This window comes from Gopherus flavomarginatus, chromosome 6 (genome assembly GCF_025201925.1).
Source record: "Gopherus flavomarginatus isolate rGopFla2 chromosome 6, rGopFla2.mat.asm, whole genome shotgun sequence".
Taxonomy (NCBI): domain Eukaryota; kingdom Metazoa; phylum Chordata; order Testudines; family Testudinidae; genus Gopherus; species Gopherus flavomarginatus.
The window spans coordinates 132,509,055-132,527,017 of NC_066622.1; the positions used below are offsets into that span (position 1 = coordinate 132,509,055).

The 17,963-nt window shown below is 43.4% G+C and overlaps 2 protein-coding genes across 7 annotated transcripts in view; both read left to right on the forward strand.

Moving 5' to 3' along the window:
• The window catches only part of LOC127053442 (zinc finger and SCAN domain-containing protein 29-like), an 881,068-nt gene that overhangs the window by 808,852 nt on the left and 54,253 nt on the right, over positions 1-17,963 (forward strand). Inside the window, exon 1 of one of the 3 annotated variants that reach the window (XM_050958194.1) lies at positions 13,587-13,661. The exons of the other annotated variants lie outside the window; for them this stretch is intronic. The gene's annotated coding sequence lies outside the window, so the exon portion shown is untranslated. Of the gene's footprint in view, positions 1-13,586; positions 13,662-17,963 lie in introns of those variants that run through there. 3 annotated transcript variants of the gene reach the window in all.
• The window catches only part of LOC127053391 (VPS10 domain-containing receptor SorCS1-like), a 481,836-nt gene that overhangs the window by 96,737 nt on the left and 367,136 nt on the right, over positions 1-17,963 (forward strand). The gene's annotated exons all lie outside the window — the stretch shown is intronic.

Here is a 17,963-nt window from a genome sequence, read left to right on the forward strand (position 1 = left end):
AACAAGCCCACCCCTAAACAACACTCGGTACCAATAGCAAGAAAATCAATGGTACCAAAGACAACTCCCTTTACCTACGGTACTGAGGGAATTCCATACCAAGCGCATGGTAACAGCTGAATTTGTACTAGAGCCATTCTCCACAGGTTCACACTCGGCCCAGTCTTTGATACTGTCAGAACCACCGGAGTTTAGATGCCCTAAGTGTCTGATGATATCTTCAGAGCCGGAGTCTCCTCTGTTAACAAGTGCTGGGAGTTTGTCAAGACTCTCTCGCTCGCTGACCCCTTTGTCACCTAAAATATCACACTCACCCGCATCTACTCTGCAAGCCAAACAACTATCTCCTCCCTTGGAGTGTGTGGAGATGATTCATCAGACTCTCAAATTGCGGTGCCGGGTTCCTGTATCTATTCTAAGACACATCGCTTCCCCTCCCAACAGTGATTCAGATAACGGCATGGAGAGTACACGCATAGAAGTTTGTGGACAAAGTACTCTGGGATGTTTTTAAAAAAATCTGTCATCTGAAGCATCAGTGATGGCCATGGCTGGAGCTGGGACATTGGAAGAGGTGGGCCAGTGCTCTGAGGTGGCACTGAGTATTTTCTCTCTCTCAGGTGCTTTGCTGGATGGTTTTTGCTGACATGCTGAGGATCTAACTGATCACTGTGTGGAGTCGGGAAGGCATTTCCCTCCAGTGAGATTGGCAGTGAACTTGGGAGGTTTTAGCCTTCCTCCGCAGTGTGTGGATGTGGGTCTCTTCCCTGGATTTTCTGGGTGTAGCTTACTTAATCATTTGCTTGCCAGTGCAGGGCTCTCAGGTCCTGGTGCACCTCAGTCCCTGCTAATCTCTACCTGTGGCACAGAATAATTTAGTCTCCTGTGGGCTCTAATACTTTGGTCAAATTTCATTGTTGGGTATCATGTGCAGGTGCTAGGTGGCATTGGTGGTCTGGGATTTTCAGGTGGTCAGACTAATAACTCTGGTGGTCCCTTCTGGCCTTAAACTCTATGGTTCTATGACTTTTTGACCGTTAATCTTGGACCAATGACTTTTATTTAAATACTTTAAATAGGCAAAGGGAAGGGGAGATGACTAGTGATTTCATATTGCATTGCTGTGCAGCCCCAGGAGCCTGGTGAAGGATCCTGTAGGTCTGAAGATGACTTGGTTTCTGCAGAACCTTGCTTTTTTAAAACTAAAGGATAGGGGGCTTTGCTCTTACTGTTGACAGCCACATAGCTTCGATCTCAGCAGGATTAGATCACAGGAACAATACAAGATGTTATTTTGATGATATCTGATTTCAGGGCTATGATAAGTCCTTTGTCTGTTTTGTAGGCTGAGATGGAAGTCATAACTTTTGAAGTGCCAAGAATCATAGTTTATATGCGAATTGCATCTGAAACTGATGTTTAGGTTTGTTTGTCTGTTTATATTTTTGGGTGGGAAGTGTAGGTGTTTGTAAAGAAAATTTAAAAAGTAATGGGAGAAAAAAGCAGTTTGGGAGACATCATTTAGTGCTGATGAATAATTCAATTTGATTTACTATGGAAATGAAAAAGAATGGCATTGAGCTTTTTTCTTACTGTAAAAGAGAGATCTTCAGTTTAGCTTTAACAGCTAAGGATAGTTTGAAGGCAGTTTATGCTGCTTATTTTTATTCTAGGTCATCAGCATTTAAATGCAGTTTAAAAACCTGCAATCATAGTACAGCGTGCTTCCTTTAAAAAAGAGAGCGAGAGAGAGAAAAAAAAAACTGAAATATGTTCTATTAATTAAATAGAACAGAACATTTTGCCTAATTGCAAAGCAAACCTTTTAAAAATCTAGAATATCAATGGGACATCAATACAACTTCAGTGTAGCCAAGTTGGAGAAGAAAAGAAGCAGCACTTGTTGCTAGCTGGTAGAGAAATATTTTGACTGAAAAAAAGTTTTCCATTGATCAATTTCAAATCAATTTTCAATTCATCAGAATTTGAAAAGATTTGCAAAAACTCCTCTGGGAAATGGGCATGTGCGGGAATTTAAAAGGGGAGAAAAAGAGAAGGAAAAAAATCATGATAATCTAGACTTTTGATTTTTTCCCATTAAAAAAATTGCAATTTGAAATAAGATGAAAAATGTTTTGCTTCCGATGCCTTTGTTGAAAAATCAGAAATTTTCAGTAGAAATTTTATAACAAACTATTTCATTTTGTTTACTTAGCAGGAAAGAATTCAGTTTTTTTGATCAGCTCCACTGTCTACCCAAGATTGGACATAGGGTCCTATCCAACACCCTGTACTCACACAAAGCTCCCATTAATCACAGGATCAGGCTCACAATGGAGAGTTTCAGGTAATAATAATACCTAGCTCTTCAGACCACTTTTCATTACTAGATCTCAAAGCATTTTACAAAGGAGCTCAGTATCATTACCCCCATGTTACAGATGGGGAAACTGAGGCATAGGAAGGCAAGTGACTTGCCCAAGGTTACCCAGAAGACAATGGCAGAGCAGAGAATGGAATTCACATCTCCCCATTCCCCCAGTCCAGTGCTCTAACCATTAGAGAACACTGTCTTCCCTGCCAATCTGAAACACTGGAATTTTGGGACCAGATTAAAAAATCGGAAATAAAGCACAGCAGCATTGTCCTCCCTGATTAACTTTTCTGCACTGGAGAAAGTTGACGACAGACATCTGAAGCTTAATGTTGTCCACAGCAAGTGTGATATTGTTTGGATAAGGGCACAGTAAAAAGTGATGTGCAGGGGAATGTGAACTTGCATTAATGGGAGCGTGGTTGAATGGCAGCCAAATTACTCTATAAGCATAGCTAAGTACCTCGTTAATATGAGGAGGATACTCAAGCCTACATATCCTCATCTACTTCCAGCCCTTGCCTACACAATATACCTTATTCACCTTGTCCCATGAGAGTAGAGCTCGTGAGGAATCTTCTATCAAAATGTTTTTTCAATGGAAAGTGTGGTTTTCGCAAAATTGCCAGTTTTCACAGGAAAATGTTGATACTGTTGAAATGTTTAAAATTCTCCATCAAGGAAAATCTACATTTGTTTCATATTGAGTCGACATTAATCTGTGTCTGCTTGAGCTACTGTGGTGCCTTTTGGGAATAATACCATACCTTTGGTATATCATGGAAGATGTAGTTCAGCTGGGGAGCCTGGGCAGTAAGGAGAAATAAGCTGGCATGAGGCACCCAAACTACAACTCCTATGAGGCACTCTGGTAGCTGAGGCAGACTGAGTTTAACATTGAACTGAAATTAAATGTTTTGATGTTTCTGAATCAATTTCTTTGAACTTTAAATTAGTGCTGGATGGAAAACAGTTTTCCTGAGTAAAAATTTAAGAGATCTTGAAAACTTTTCTTGTCCTGAAAAGTCAAAATCTCAATTTTTTTTTTTTGTATATCTCTGGTCAATGAAAACATTTGATAATTTTGAAATACTTCATTTTGATGTTGACCATTTTTATTTTTTTCAGAAATTATATTCTTGCTTATAACTCTCTTAAATTTCAAAGCAAAAAGTCATTTTGAACCACAAAAAAAATGATTTTTTTTTCCTGTCAAAATATCAAAATGAAACAATTGGGCAATTTTAATTTTTTTCAAACAAATTTTTCAAGTTGAAATTTGTTAAAACTTACTTTTTCTTGTGAAATGTTTTGGTTTTGATGAATTGGCATTTTCCAACAACAACAACAAAAGTTTTGTCAAAAATTCTCCCCCAATTCGACTTTTCACTCTGTGAAAGATGCTGATTTTTGTGTGTGTGTGTGTGTTGATTGGAGACCAGAACAAATGTTAAAAAATTGGAATTTCCTGCCAGAGGAAAAAATCCAGCTTTCGATTAGTAGTAGTTGAGCTTGAGGGAATGGGCTGCACAGGGTTTGAGACTACTGATGTGTAGGCGAAGGCTCAGGAAGAAGGGTGCTGCAGTATGTGTCTGGCTTAAAGTGCAGGGGTGCTGTGCACCTGCCTGGCTCCTCGCTTCACGTGTTGCGACCTGGTACACAGGTATGGAATGCTGCTAAGGTTTGGCCTATCTGCGACCCTGTAGATGAAGATAGATCAGCAGATGGGCCACATTTGATTGATGATGTGACCTAGTGCACTCCCTTTCAGCACCCCCACTGTAAAAATTGTTCCAGTGCCCCTGTACTTAGATGCTGCTCATACTTGTCATGAAGCAAAGCAGCATTGTTCTCCCTGCTCTGCACTGTGTGGGGGTTTGCAGGATCAGTGCTCCCTGGTTCACCAGACTTTGCACAGGTTATGTAGAGGGATTGAATCCACACACCAGTCAACTCACAGAATATGGCCAAGAATCTGCCACGTAGGTTTTCTGAGTACTAGACCCATGTCAGTAGAGCTGGTTGATTATTTAGGGGACAGTGTGGGGACCGAACTAGTAAAATATTCACCGACACATGCACGTTTCGGGACGCTGAAATTGTTGACTTATATCAGGTTGAATTTGGTGAATAGTTTTGTCTGAAAACATGGGGGAGGGGGTTAAAGAAGTCAAAACAGTTCGTTTTAACCATTTCAAAACAAAAGGTCTTTGCTTTTCGCTTTGGCAGTGGGTGGGGGATGTTTTGGTGAGAGGAAAAAAAAATCAGTTTCAGTTGGAACTGAACCAATCTGACTTTTTTGGGATTAGTTGGTTCAGCCTCTGAACCCAAAAAACAATTACTATTTGCTCAGCTCCACGTGTACCTGCAGGTCCAGATATGGGGTTCTGGGGGCAGGGGACAGGGAGAAGGAGTGGTTGGATGGGCAGGGGTCCTTGAGGGGGGCAGTCAGGAATGAGAGGAGGGGTTGGATGGGACAGCGGGGGGCAGTCAGGGACAGTGAGGGGACAGGGAGCAGGGGGGGTGGATGGGGCAGGGATCCCACCCGGGGACTGTCAGAGAACGGGGGGGGGATTGGATGGGGCAGAAATCTATGAGGGAAGGTGTCAGGGGGTGAGAAGCGGGGGGGTTCAGATAGGAGGCAAAGCTGGGCCAAGCCACGCCACGCCACACCTGGCTGTTTGGGGAGGCACAGCCTCCCCTAACCGGCCCTCCAAACAATTTCCGAAATCCGATGTGGCCCTCAGGCCAAAAGATTAGCCTGCCCCTGGCTTAAATGATGCAGAAAGCCTCCTGATGCACTGCGACTGAATCGATTGACAGGCCCTGAGTTTTATTGCTAATATGTTCAATGCCAATGCAACTTTCTTGCCATCCAATGTTTCAAATGTTGCTGCCATCGGTTGAGCTGAACGGCGTATGTGGCCACTGACAAGCATCCTCTTTAATTTGTGCCTTTCTGTGAGGTATGGAGTCCCCTGTCACTTGCCAGTTTGACATGAGCAATTGCTTTATTTTCTATGCACACAGGGAGAAAGATTGAGAAAAAGAATAGAGAAAAAAATCCCCAGCTCTGTGTTTAACTGCACGGTGTTTTCTCTTCTTAGCGAGATTGCTATCAAGGAGCCAGAGTTATTGCCTCTTCATCTAGTTCTTCTCCAGCAAAATGTTCTGGTTCATTTCATAGTGATATTTTCTTTGCCTTTGCAAAGTTCTGCTTGGAATTTTAACATGGCGCGAACACTAAATAATAAGTTTCCTTACAAAAAGTAAATTAAAGCAAAGGGCCTGTGTTCCTTTCTTGGGGCAAATACATGACGACTTTTTTTTCCTGCCTGAAATTGTTTTAATCATTTGTTTAAAATTTGAGACCCTTTAAAAAATAGGCTAGTTTAAAAAGAAAAAAGCTAGGAATCTTTCATTTATTGAAGCAACAAAGAATCCTGTGGCACCTTATAGACTAACAGACGTTTTGGAGCATGAGCTTTCGTGGGTGAATACGAAGATGACGAAGCGGGTATTCACCCACGAAAGCTCATGCTCCAAAACGTCTGCTAGTCTATAAGGTGCCACAGGATTCTTTGCTGCTTTTACAGATCCAGACTAACACGGCTACCCCTCTGATACTTTCATTTATTGGTTTAACATTCAGTCGCCATAACAGCTGAGAGGTCTTTAATCATAAACTGCAGTCTATGCAGGGCAATCCCTTCTGAAGAATATCACGCTGATATCATTCAGAGCTAAATTTTATTTTAGGTTGTTCCACGTAAAGCCTCCAGGAAGAAATTAGCTTTCACTGAGAATGTTAAAGGGAGTGGGGCACTGCCAAGAGGAAAGTCAATCTTGCCAATTCCAAGTACTCACAGATCATGAGGCTTCAAAATCATAAAAGATTTTTAACTAATAAATGTTGGGTCTGTTTGTTTTTCTTCTGGTTTCTGAGCTTTCAGGGGTCATGTTTTCCTGCTTTTCTCAGCAGCTAGCAGGTCAGAAACTTTTTAAAAATGAGTTGATTTTTTTCATGGAATCATGTGACTCCAGAAGCTGGGGCTTTAAGAAGAACACCAAATATTGCAAGACTGGTAATAAAATTGCAAGAGAAAGCAATACACTGAAGTTTTCTGTAGTGGAACAAGTGCTTTTTTTCAAGGAACAGTTTCACTATAAGTTGGATGTTGCTGTAAGCAGAATTGTTCTTTGCTCTTTGCAGTTTGCAATATTTATTCTATTTGCATTTCAAAGGACTTGTACTGTACCTAAGTTCTATAGAATCAGGTTTTCTTTCTTTACCTTGGTTACTAATAACACCCTAATTTATAAAATTGAAATAAATTAATGCCTAATTCAAGAGCACCTCAGAAAATATTTTCTCCCCTCGCACCCTGAGAAAATGTCCACTTCTCAGCAAAAAATTGAAAACCAAAATATTACGGCCAAAACCAAGACTAGTTTGATTTGGAAATGTTGCTGTGATGCCTTATGGGAGTTGTAATTCCATTTTTATCTATGTGCCAGTTCCCTAGTTGGACTATATCTCCATGGTGTATCATGGCCTCCCTTCTAGGTGGGAGGTGGTGCATCATGGGAGATGAAGTCTGGCTGGGGAGCTTGGCCCATAGAGGACAGTGAAGACATGAGGCAAACCATGAGTTGCTGCAGCGGAGTAGCCAAATTAAAATAATTCCATTTTTGGCTGAAAACCAAAAACAATTTTGTTGGGGCAGCTTTTTTTTAATGAAAAATCAGAATTTCCTGTGGAAAGCAGATACTTTTTTTTGCACAAAAAAAAATGATTGTCAGAATCCCAATTTTTGGTCAAAAAAAAGAAAAGAGAAGGAAAAAAAACCCAGTGTTGATGGAAAAGTTTTGAGAAGCCCTGTCTAGCTCACATTTCCATATCTGTGTCAATTGTTTTACTTTTGGGGTTTGCCTTTACTGCCACAGTTAGCTTGACTTACTACACTAAATTTACTCCACTGGAGCAGCACAGGCTGAATTAATTAGCAGCATAGACTCATTGGATTAATGTGCTAACTCAAGATGTACCCTGTAGTGCCCTCCTCACTTAACCCCCCAGACTTGCTAGCTAGCTTGAGTTTCAGTCCCCAGTTAACTCACACTTGAGATTTGTGTGTGTGGACAGGGGCAACCCTTGAGTTTTACCTCAAGCTAACACTGTAGTGAAGACGAGCCCTTTGTGTTTCACTCAGGTTTGTTAATCATAGAATATCAGATTTGGAAGGGACCTCAGGAGGTGATCTAGTTCAACCCACTGCTCAAAGCAGGACCAATCCCCAGACAGATTTTTGCCCCAAGCGCCCCCTTCAAGGATTGAACTCACAACCCTGACTTTAGTAGGCTAATGCTGGAACCACTGAGCTATCTCTCCCCCTTCACACTGGTGATTTTTACTTTCTGTTTCTAGTAAGGCTGTGTTTACAGTATCGGCACTGCAGCCACACAGTTACCGCGCCAATGACACACCATAGTGCAGATGTTTTCTACAGCAACAGAAGGGGTTTTTCTCTCACTGTAGTTAATCCACCTCTTTGACTGGCAGCAGCTGGGATGAGAGAAGAATTCTTGTATTGGCCTGAGTTGTGTCTACACCCAGGGTGAGGTCGGCGTTACCATAGCACACAGAGGTGTGAATTTTTCACATCTGTGAGTGATGTCGTTAGGTTGAGCTACTTTTTAAATGTAGAACGGGTGTAAGTGTCACTTTCAGGTTCCTGTGATCTAGGCCAAAGCTGTAGTGTTGAGATCACTGCAGGGAAAGGATGGAATCATTAAATGAAATAAACAAAAACAAATGGATTTTCACTGAAGTTTAAAAAAGAACTCCATTAAAACCTTTCTCTTTATCTTCTGAACTTTACTTTCCTTCCTCCCCTCTAAATTTGGATCCTAATGTTAGCTGGCCGTATCCCTTTAAAAAGATCATAGAAGATGTTCATAAAGTTGCACACTGAAGTTGGTTACAGATGTGAGGTAAGTTGTGGGGTTAGTGGCCATGCTGAAGGACTAAGAGTTTTGCTGATATTCACTAATTATTATTTATTTATTTTATATACAAAAATGCCCTGAAATTTGAAAAACTTCACAGCTGACTCCCATGCTCCTGCCTTACTCTGTCCTTGACTCCTTTGCTCCTCTCTCCCATCAGATCTCATGACTACTGATATTCACACTGTCTAGATCAGGGGTTTCAAACATGTGGCCCCGCAGAGTTATTTTCTGCAGCCCACCATAGCTCCCCTCACCCCCCACCTCCGCCACTCCCGAGCTGTGTCCCCGCTCCTCCGCCTACCTCCCAGCGCTTCCCGAGGCCAGACAGCTGTTTGGTGGTGCTTAGGACTTTCCAGGAGGGAGAGGGGAGGAGCAGGGACACGGTGTGCTTAGGGGAGGATGCGGAGAAGAGGTGGGGCCGGGGTGGGGATTTGGGGAAGGGGTTGGAATGGGGGCAGGGAAGAGGTGGGCCAAGGGCAGGGCCTCATGGAAGGGGTGGAGTGGGTGTGGGGCCGGGGGCAGAGGAGGAGGCTTTTGTATCTTTGTATGAAAACGTGTCAGTGATGCTGCCCTTGGGCCAATGTACTAGTCTTCACAGCCCCCATGGTGATTTGAGTTTGAGATCCCTGGTCTAGATCAAAACCAGCTTAGGTATGTCTACGCACGCTACAGTCACACCTTTGAGCAGTACAGAAAGGACCTCAGACTCTAATCACTTTAGGGAATATAATGTCTTTATTTGCATGTAGTCTCTTAGTACTTTTCTAGTTGTTTCATTCTGCAAGAAGCTGAGGACGATGATGGTGATTGACATTATGGGCTTTTTGTTGCCAATAGTCTGAAGCCATGAAAACAGAAATAACACCATTCTCTCCTGCAACAGGCGCTGAACAGGTATGCGAGGGGGGACAGATGTGTGCTATGTGTTTCCCTGGAGGCACACATGTCAGAAGTAAAACATAAGTCAAAGGGAATGGAATATAAAGCTCCGTTCCCTACCTGCAACTTGACAAACGGCTGACCATAAGCATAAATCAAATTAGTGTAGTACACGGGGCACTGAACTGGTGACAAGACTGCAAGTCTTCTTTAGAAATAATTCAGGTAGGTTCTGTGCTGTTATACAGGGACGTAGTTTGGAGTAGCACCAGGGGCTCCAGGATTTAAGCGGGTGGAACCTCAGCATGTAACGTTGGAGCATCAGCATCCTTGATCAAGACCTTTCCGACGACTCCGCCAGCCACATCCTTTACTGCTAATGAAATGCAACCAACCTGCTGCCAGCATAGCATGGGAGAGTGGGTGTGGTTAGAGAAAGGGCATGGACAGGATGCCAACCCTTCCAGTGTTGTTAGCCTCCTGTGGCCATTACAGCCTCCTCTAGCACAGCACATGGAGCTCCAGGATCAGAGCAGAGCAAAGGAGAGCGTCCACTGCCATGTGCACCCCACCTGCTGATTTGATGTATTTTGGCTGAGGCTGATGATCTGTCCCTAGAGTTAGCTGAAGATGTTGTAACAGTAAAATGAAGGTGGTGACCTCTTTACACCAGGGAGCCAGATATCGCTATATCACAACTGATGCTTTCCAGGAATCTTCAGGAGCATGTCTCTTCCTTCTGCTCTCCCAGCTGTGGGAGAAGACATGGCAAGCAATAGGAGCTTGGCCCTCCTGATAGAAAAGGCCCCCAAAACAGTGCCTCCAGCAACACACCTCACGTGACCTTAAAGCAGAAGCAAGAGGACAAAAGCTGGTTTCATTTGCATGGTAAGATCACCAACCAGATGGGATGATAGCGTCTGTGCTGTGCCTTCAGCCAAAACCTTGAAGACATAGACAGAATAGAGCCTTGATCTGTTATCCTTCAGATAATGGGATCTTATTCACACATCTTAGTGGGCTGAGATGATAGGAATCATTGTGCCTTTCATTATAACACACTTTGACGTGTAGATCCCTTTGAGTCAGGCGGTTTGGTGGTGAAAAGTGCACTCAGGGAAACAGAAGATGTAATTGACGTGCAATTCTTGTCACCATCCTGCCCTTTAAGGGATGATCCACACGGAGTGGTTACAGGTGTGCACTATTTATAAAAGGAAATAAATAAAACAAGAGTAGGGGGTTTATGTTCAACCCCTATTCACCATATAGCGCTTCCATTTAGAACCAGCTTGGTTATTGCAAATCCTTGCTTTTTCCCTTCCTAACGCTGCCCATTTTTTTTATTACTGTATTAATCTCTTGCCACCTCCTGTTCTGACTACAGGATGGATTACATCCAGCCCTTCTGCAAGTGGCTAGTGGAAAGAGCTGTGTCTCAGAAGACCTGGGTTCTGTCCCTGGCTTTGATACTGGCCTACTGGGTGACCTTGGGCAAGTCACTTTACTTCTCTGTGCCTAGATTTCCCCATCTGAGGAGTAACAGCTGTTGGGGAAGATGAAAGCTACTCAGCTTTGGATTTGGCCCTAGCTTATGTTCCTGGATGTGGGGCACTATTAGGCATTCTCAGTGCTTCCCAAGCGGAACCTTTATTGTCTTTCCCTTCAGAACGGGGGGGAAGAAGGGGTTAATCCTGTGTTCCCTGAGGATAACGTAATTTCTCTACACCCTATCTCACCCCCTATTTTATACCTGGGCCCTGCCAGGGATGACTAGGTGCATTAAACATGGACATTTCCCCCCACACCCCGAAGCAAAAAAATAGCTGAGAGTTGTTTTGGTTTTAATGGTTCTGTCTGCATTGCCACATCTTTACTTTCAGTAACTCTAAAGCCAAGGCCTACAGTGCCTCTCAAAGGCTGACATTTATGGGAGCTACTAAAATACTTCCACTCCAGGGTTGGAATGATTCCTTCCATTACAGGATTTGTACCGAGGCTTGGTATTGGTAGATGGATGCTTTTCTACCTGTTGGGTGGCATTTACCTGCCCCCAAGAAGGGTGGACAGAGTTTAATGTCAAAGAGCCAGAATCCTTGAGTCTTTTCTGCTCATTCTTTTAAATCCCGTGCTCCAAAGCAGGCAAAGCACAGGCAGGGTGAAGCGTTAAAGGAAAATTCCAGTGCTGTCCTATCCTGCAGTGTGTAGGTTGAGACATATACCCTAAGAAATGTCTCCATGAATTTTCAACTGTTCTTTGGCTTTGGATGTTTCTAGTTTTATTTCAGGGAGGCTGCCAGTCCAAAAAAAAAAAAAAATTATTGATTTCGGTACAAGTTCTGAAATAAGCCTTGGAAATTCATGGACTCCAAAAGTGAACTCTGTAGACACAATCTAACTATATTTTCAAATGAAAGGGACAGTTTTTCTAGGAATTAATGTAGTGCATTGTTGTAACCCAACTGACCCTTGTACTTCAGTGCTCGTTACTGTAAGATCCCTTTGACCTGTACAAACTTGCTGCGAACAAGTGGAACTGATTTTTGGCTATCTGGTGATGAGCGCTTTAGTAAAATAATTTGTGTTTGACTGAGATATTAACTTTTTTCTAAAGGAGGGGGGAATCTCACTTTTGTCACTAATGAGATTATTTCCCTCTTCCTTTAACAATCAGATGCATTTTTAGCAACTGCTAGGGATTTTCGTCTGAGCCCGCCTCTCTTCCCTGAAATGAAATAGTTTTTGTATTGACAGCATCAACACATTCTGTGTAATATGTGGGCCCAGTGAGAACAGACCTTTAACAGGAATTTATATCCCAAGTCTGAAATGTGCACTTTATATTGTTGGTTATTCCTGGATACTTGTTAAGGGTTTACCATCCTAAATCTTTTTCCATAAACAAATAAAACCTTTGCAATCCAAGGTTGAAGGAAAAACCTTAAATGACAACACTTGGGGGATAAGTTAAGGAAGAAGAATGAAGAATTGATGAGTTATTAACAGTTGCAATTTCCCATCTTGAATTATTGACTACATGTGACATTGTAACCCTAAGGTTGTAATCTATAAACAGCTTGGAAAATATGACCTTTGCATTACAATTGGTCTCGAGATACCTTGTAGCTTATAATAACAGCTGCCACTGGCGTATTTTGTTGATGATTGAGTGACTGCGAGTAACTGAAGAACTTCATTATATATTCAGGCAAATCTGTGCAAGACCTAGGAGATCTAATGGATTGTGGGTGGTGCAGCTACTGTTGAGATGGGGTGAAACTGGTAGAAGTTTTGGGTTGTAATTGATTTGCACTCAATTAGCTGGACTTAGTTGACTTAGCATTTTTTGTTTGTTTGTTTTTTGTTTAAAGCAGGCAGAAACAGTGCATGTAGAAGAAGCAGAAAAGTGGAAAGTTACTCCAGTTCCTCTTACAACCTTGCGGAGATCAGCAAGGGAGGCTGATTGGCTCCTTTAGTCATGGGTGTTTATGGAAAAATGAATGACCTAAATTCCAGTCCTGTTATTATTCATGTGCTGTACTAGGTCATGCCTTATGAGACAGAATAAGAATGTGGAGCCAGATTCAACCCTGGTAAAACGCCATTGACCTAAATGCTTTTGCACCTGAGTACATGAAAGCTCAGCTTGGCTCATTGTCTCTCAACTACTGTAGGGGCAATAATAGACAAAGTAGTTCTGGCATCCATATAGCTCACAAAAAACTTTCCTGATCGTATGACTGAGCCAAGTTCATACTTGATTTAACTCCACTGATGTTAATGAAGTTACACTATAGGTGGGCGTGGTCCAATATATTCCTTTATCTATAATGCGGTACATTATATTGTTGAGTGTTAGTGTAGTAAACAGGGGGACTGATACAGGGACCTATTTTTAGTCAGAAGACCACGTTTATCCCTACACAGTGGAACACACCACTGTGAGGAATAATATTATACTTTCTCATGCATACTGGGACATACCTTAGAGTTCTTTAGCTTGCTGGGGAAACCAGACTGTTGAGGACTGCGGGCAAAATTCTGTCCTCTTCCCTGCACCACGACTCCCTTGCTGCAGGTTTCATGCATGGCACTTCCATTGACGTCGCTCATGCAATCAAAGAGGGATATGCAATAGAATTGCATTGTGGGAAGATGGATTTTGACCTGATTCCCTTTAATGCTAAAGAGGGTGAATTCTGACTTTCAATCACCAACAGACCTGAACCTTCTGCAGTTCATCTGCCCCTATGTGAGGGCTTGTCTACATCAGAAAGTTGCAGCGCTGGTGAGGGAGTTACAGCGCTGCAACTTAGGAGGTGTACACATCTGCAGGGCACCACCAGCGCTGCAACTCCCTGTTTGCAGCGCTGGCCGTACTCCCGTTTTGTCTCGGGTGTAGAGGATCCAGCGCTGGTGATCCAGCGCTGGTAATCAAGTATAGTCACTTACCAGCGCTTTTCTTGACCTCCGTGGAATAAGCAGGTATCCCAGCATACCTGAGGAAGCCTCCGGTAATCAAGCTGGTCTCCTTTCCCGGTTTGCTCTCGCGTTCCCCGAACCCCGAGCAAGCAGGTCTCCGTCCCTGCGGTTTGCAGGGTGGTTCCGGGAACGCGAGAGCAAACCGGGGAAGGAGACCAGCTTCGCCGCGGTTTGCTCTCGCGTTCCGCGAACCACCCTGCAAACCGCAGGGAAGGAGACCTGCTTGCTCGGCGGTTCGGGGAACGCGAGAGCAAACCGGGGAAGGAGACCAGCTTCGCCGCGGTTTGCTCTCGCGTTCCCCGAACCCGAGCAAGCAGGTCTCCTTCCCTGCGGTTTGCAGGGAGGTTCGGGGAACGCGAGAGCAAACCGCGGCGAAGCTGGTCTCCTTCCCCGGTTTGCTCTCGCGTTCCCCGAACCCGAGCAAGCAGGTCTCCTTCCCTCCGGTTTGCAGGGTGGTTCGCGGAACGCGAGAGCAAACCGCGGCGAAGCTGGTCTCCTTTCCCGGTTTGCTCTCGCGTTCCCCGAAACCCCTTGAAGCCGCCCAACAGCGCTGCAGTGTGGCCACATCTAACACCACTTGCAGCGCTGGTTGCTGTAAGTGTGGCCACTCTGCAGCGCTGGCCCTATACAGCTGTACAAATACAGCTGTAACAACCAGCGCTGCAAAATTTTAGATGTAGACATGGCCTGAGAGGAGGAGGAAGCATGAGATCTAGGGGTTAACACTCAGGAATCAGTCAGAATCCTGATTTTCATTCCTAGCTCTGTGTGCATAAACTCTCTGTGCCCCTTCTCTACTGTATAAGTAATAATACCCACCTCACAGAGCTGTTTTTAAGCTTGATCAGTTACTGTTTTTACCGTTCTTTTGGGCTATGCGGATGAAAGGCACTTACATTCATAAGTACCACTCTCTCCGGCTGTCCCAGTATGAAAGGGTATGTCTTCACTACCGGCCGTATCGGCGGGTAGCAATCGATTTCTCGGGGATCGATATATCGCGTCTCATCTAGACGCGATATATCGATCCCCAAACATGCTCCTGTCGACTCCGGAACTCCACCAATGTGAATGGCAGTAGCGGAGTCGACATGGGGAGCTGCGGACATCGATCCCACGCCATGAGGCTGGTAGGTAATTCGATCTAAGATACTTCGACTTCAGCTACGCTATTCACATAGCTGAAGTTGCGTATCTTAGATTGATCCCCCTCCCCTAGTGTAGACCAGCCCATAGTCTCACTTCAAGGATGCATTTCCCTTTCCCCAAACTCCCCCCATCCCAAAATCTATTACTCAAGGACATCACCCTTATCTTGGTTGTACTTGCCTCATGGCCATGCAATGCCATTCAATAATTCTGTCAAGTGGTATCTTTGCCTTGTGACATAGTGCTAAACAGTGATTTATTACTTGAGTACACATCGCTTTCATGAAAGCGATTTGTTTAAACAACAGTAAAGTGCTAAATAAATTATTCATTGCATGCTAATTTTTCACTTTTATGTGCTGTAGTAAGTTTCAGAATAAGCAGTCTGTGAGGCATTATATATCTCACATTAATCCGGGGTGATTTTTCATTGCTCGTCCCTTTCCCAAGGAAGGTCTTTCACTTCAACCTTTATCCATGCAACTGGCTTTGCGATATTTTTCCATTTTGTCTGCAGAAAAGATCAGGTGAATTATGTCTGGCACTCATGGTTGGGGGTTTGATTGCCGGCAGGGGAGATGCTGTATGTTTGGAGTTTATGGGTGGTACTAACCCCTTCAATAAATACTCTGGGTCTCGCTGCGAGGCACAACTGCTAATACACCCTGCAAAGTATGATGCTCACAAACAGCATGTACATTTTCAAAATGTCTCTTTATACCATTTTCTTTGGAGATTTGCATGCTGTTTTCTTTTAGCTGCTGGTGGCTAGAGGGCCAGTCTGGTTTGCTCATAATATGGTGCTTGAATTGCTCCTCGTAGTTGTATTTTCACATGAGAATGCAGACTTTCCAATTTCACTTCAGAATTTTCTACTCAGCATATAAAATCGTCACTCCCCAGCAAAGCACAAAGATCACTGAATTGCTGTCAAGGCTGCAGTTGCACTGCAGAGCAGTTAGGGGACATATCAGCCTGGTGTTTCTCTCTAACTGAACCTTTCACCCTTGCTGTGTATCCACACTAAAGCACCACCAGTAATTGTACGTTGAGTTAAAGTTGTTGATTGACATCGAAATTATGTTCAAACTGCTTTCTGGGTTCAGCCTGCTCTGATTTTAATTTGGAAATAATCCCCCAAAGTCCCATCTTGATATGCAATGAAATGAATAAACAGAAGGGTATATTCTCCTCTTGATGCATACATTTAACTCTTATGCTAACAGACATTAAACATTAAGAAAATCATAGACAGTTTGTGATAGATTCTACCCATTGAGACTTCGTCTTTGAAAAGCAGCCTGCTACATTCTTCACTGTATTCTATTGCATTTGTATGCTTCAAGAAGACAGACAGGCATCTACAATTTGTGTCTCCATCATCCCCAGATGTGATGTTCTGCCAGTGAAACGAAAGCTATTGTACCTTTACTTTGGGAATCCAAGGGTCTCTGTTTCTGGCCCTCATGGCACCAAATTTTCTGGATCCTTCTTTTTAACCGCTTTCCTCATACTCATGATGATCTTAATTATTTGTAGTATGGTAGCACACAGAACTAGTGCTGGTTGGGAGTTTTTCAACAAAGCTGTTTTTTTGTTGGAAAATGCTGATTCATCAAAACTGAAACTTTTTGCTGGCATGTACCAAATTCACCAAAAGTTTAGTCGAGGTTTTCCAGGTCCAAGATGGAATGTTTGGTCAGAACCAGAGAGAGAGAGAGAGAGCATGACATAAATAATCTGGTGGTTCGGACACTCAGTGGGGATCTGAATGACCTAAATTCAAATCTCTGTTCTGCCTAATTCAAACCAGGGACTTGAACCTGGGTTTACTAGGTCCTAAGTGAGAGCCCAAGCTATTCTGGTGTCAGCTTCTCTGTTTGTTTGTTTTTGTTTTTTTCCCATTTAAAAACTTCAAAAGCTCTCTGATTTGTCCTGCTGCAGAATGGAAAGGAAAAATATGTGGAATCTCAAACAGCTTTCGTGTCCTGTGAAATTTTTCCCACTCAGCTGTACATAGAAGCCCCACCCAAGCTTGGGGTCCCTTTGTGCTAAGCATTGTATATACATCCATTAATAGAAGTATTGTTATATGGAACTCAGGAGCAGAGAGACTCACCCAAAGAAGGCTGTGGCAAAACCAAGAATTAAACTCAGGTTTTCCGAGTCAGTCCAGCGCTTTAACTACACGGCCATCCTCCTTCTCTTTGGGTATGTGTACACTTTGAATTGGGTATGTAGTTCCCATCTTGAGGAGATATTATGTGCTCTATCTACAATCAAGCTAGCATGCTAAAAACAGCAGGGGAGCTGCAATGAGAGGAGCTAGCCACTCCAAATACATACCTTTCTGAGATGCTGGGAATATACTCCAGTAGCTAGCTCCTCCCACCGCTTGCACTGGCTGCATTCTATTTTCAAAAAAAGAACAGGCATACTTGTGGCACCTTAGAGACTAACACATTTATTTCAGCTTGAGCTTTTGTTAGTCTCTAAGGTGCCACAAATACTGCTGTTCTTTTCGCGGATACAGACTAACATGGCTGCTACTCTGAAACCTGTCATTCTATTTTCTGTATACAAGCTCTATCACAAGAAGTGCAAATAAGGGTATGTCTGCACTACTCACCAGATCGGCGGCAAGCAATTGATCCAGTGGGGATCGATTCATCGCATCTAGTTTAGACACGATAAATCGAGCCCTCTCCCGTCGACTCCTGTACTCCAGCGCCGCGAGAGGTGCAGGTAGAGTCAACAGGGGAGTGGCAGCAGTTGACTCACTGTAGTGAAGACACCATGGTGAGTAGATCTAAGTACGTCGACTTCAGCTACATTATTCACATAGCTGAAGTTGCGTAATTTAGATCGATTCCACCCCCCGCCCCCAGTTTAGACCAGGACTAAGTGTCTTTGATCTGAGAATTACATACCCAGCTTGAAGTGTAGACATACTCAAAGAGAAGAAGGATGCTCTTGTGGTTAAAACACTGCACTGACTGCTGTTCTTTCTCTCTCTTCTCCTGGTGGGTGATGTTTGTCTGTTAAGGGATAGAAGGCCTGATGAGCA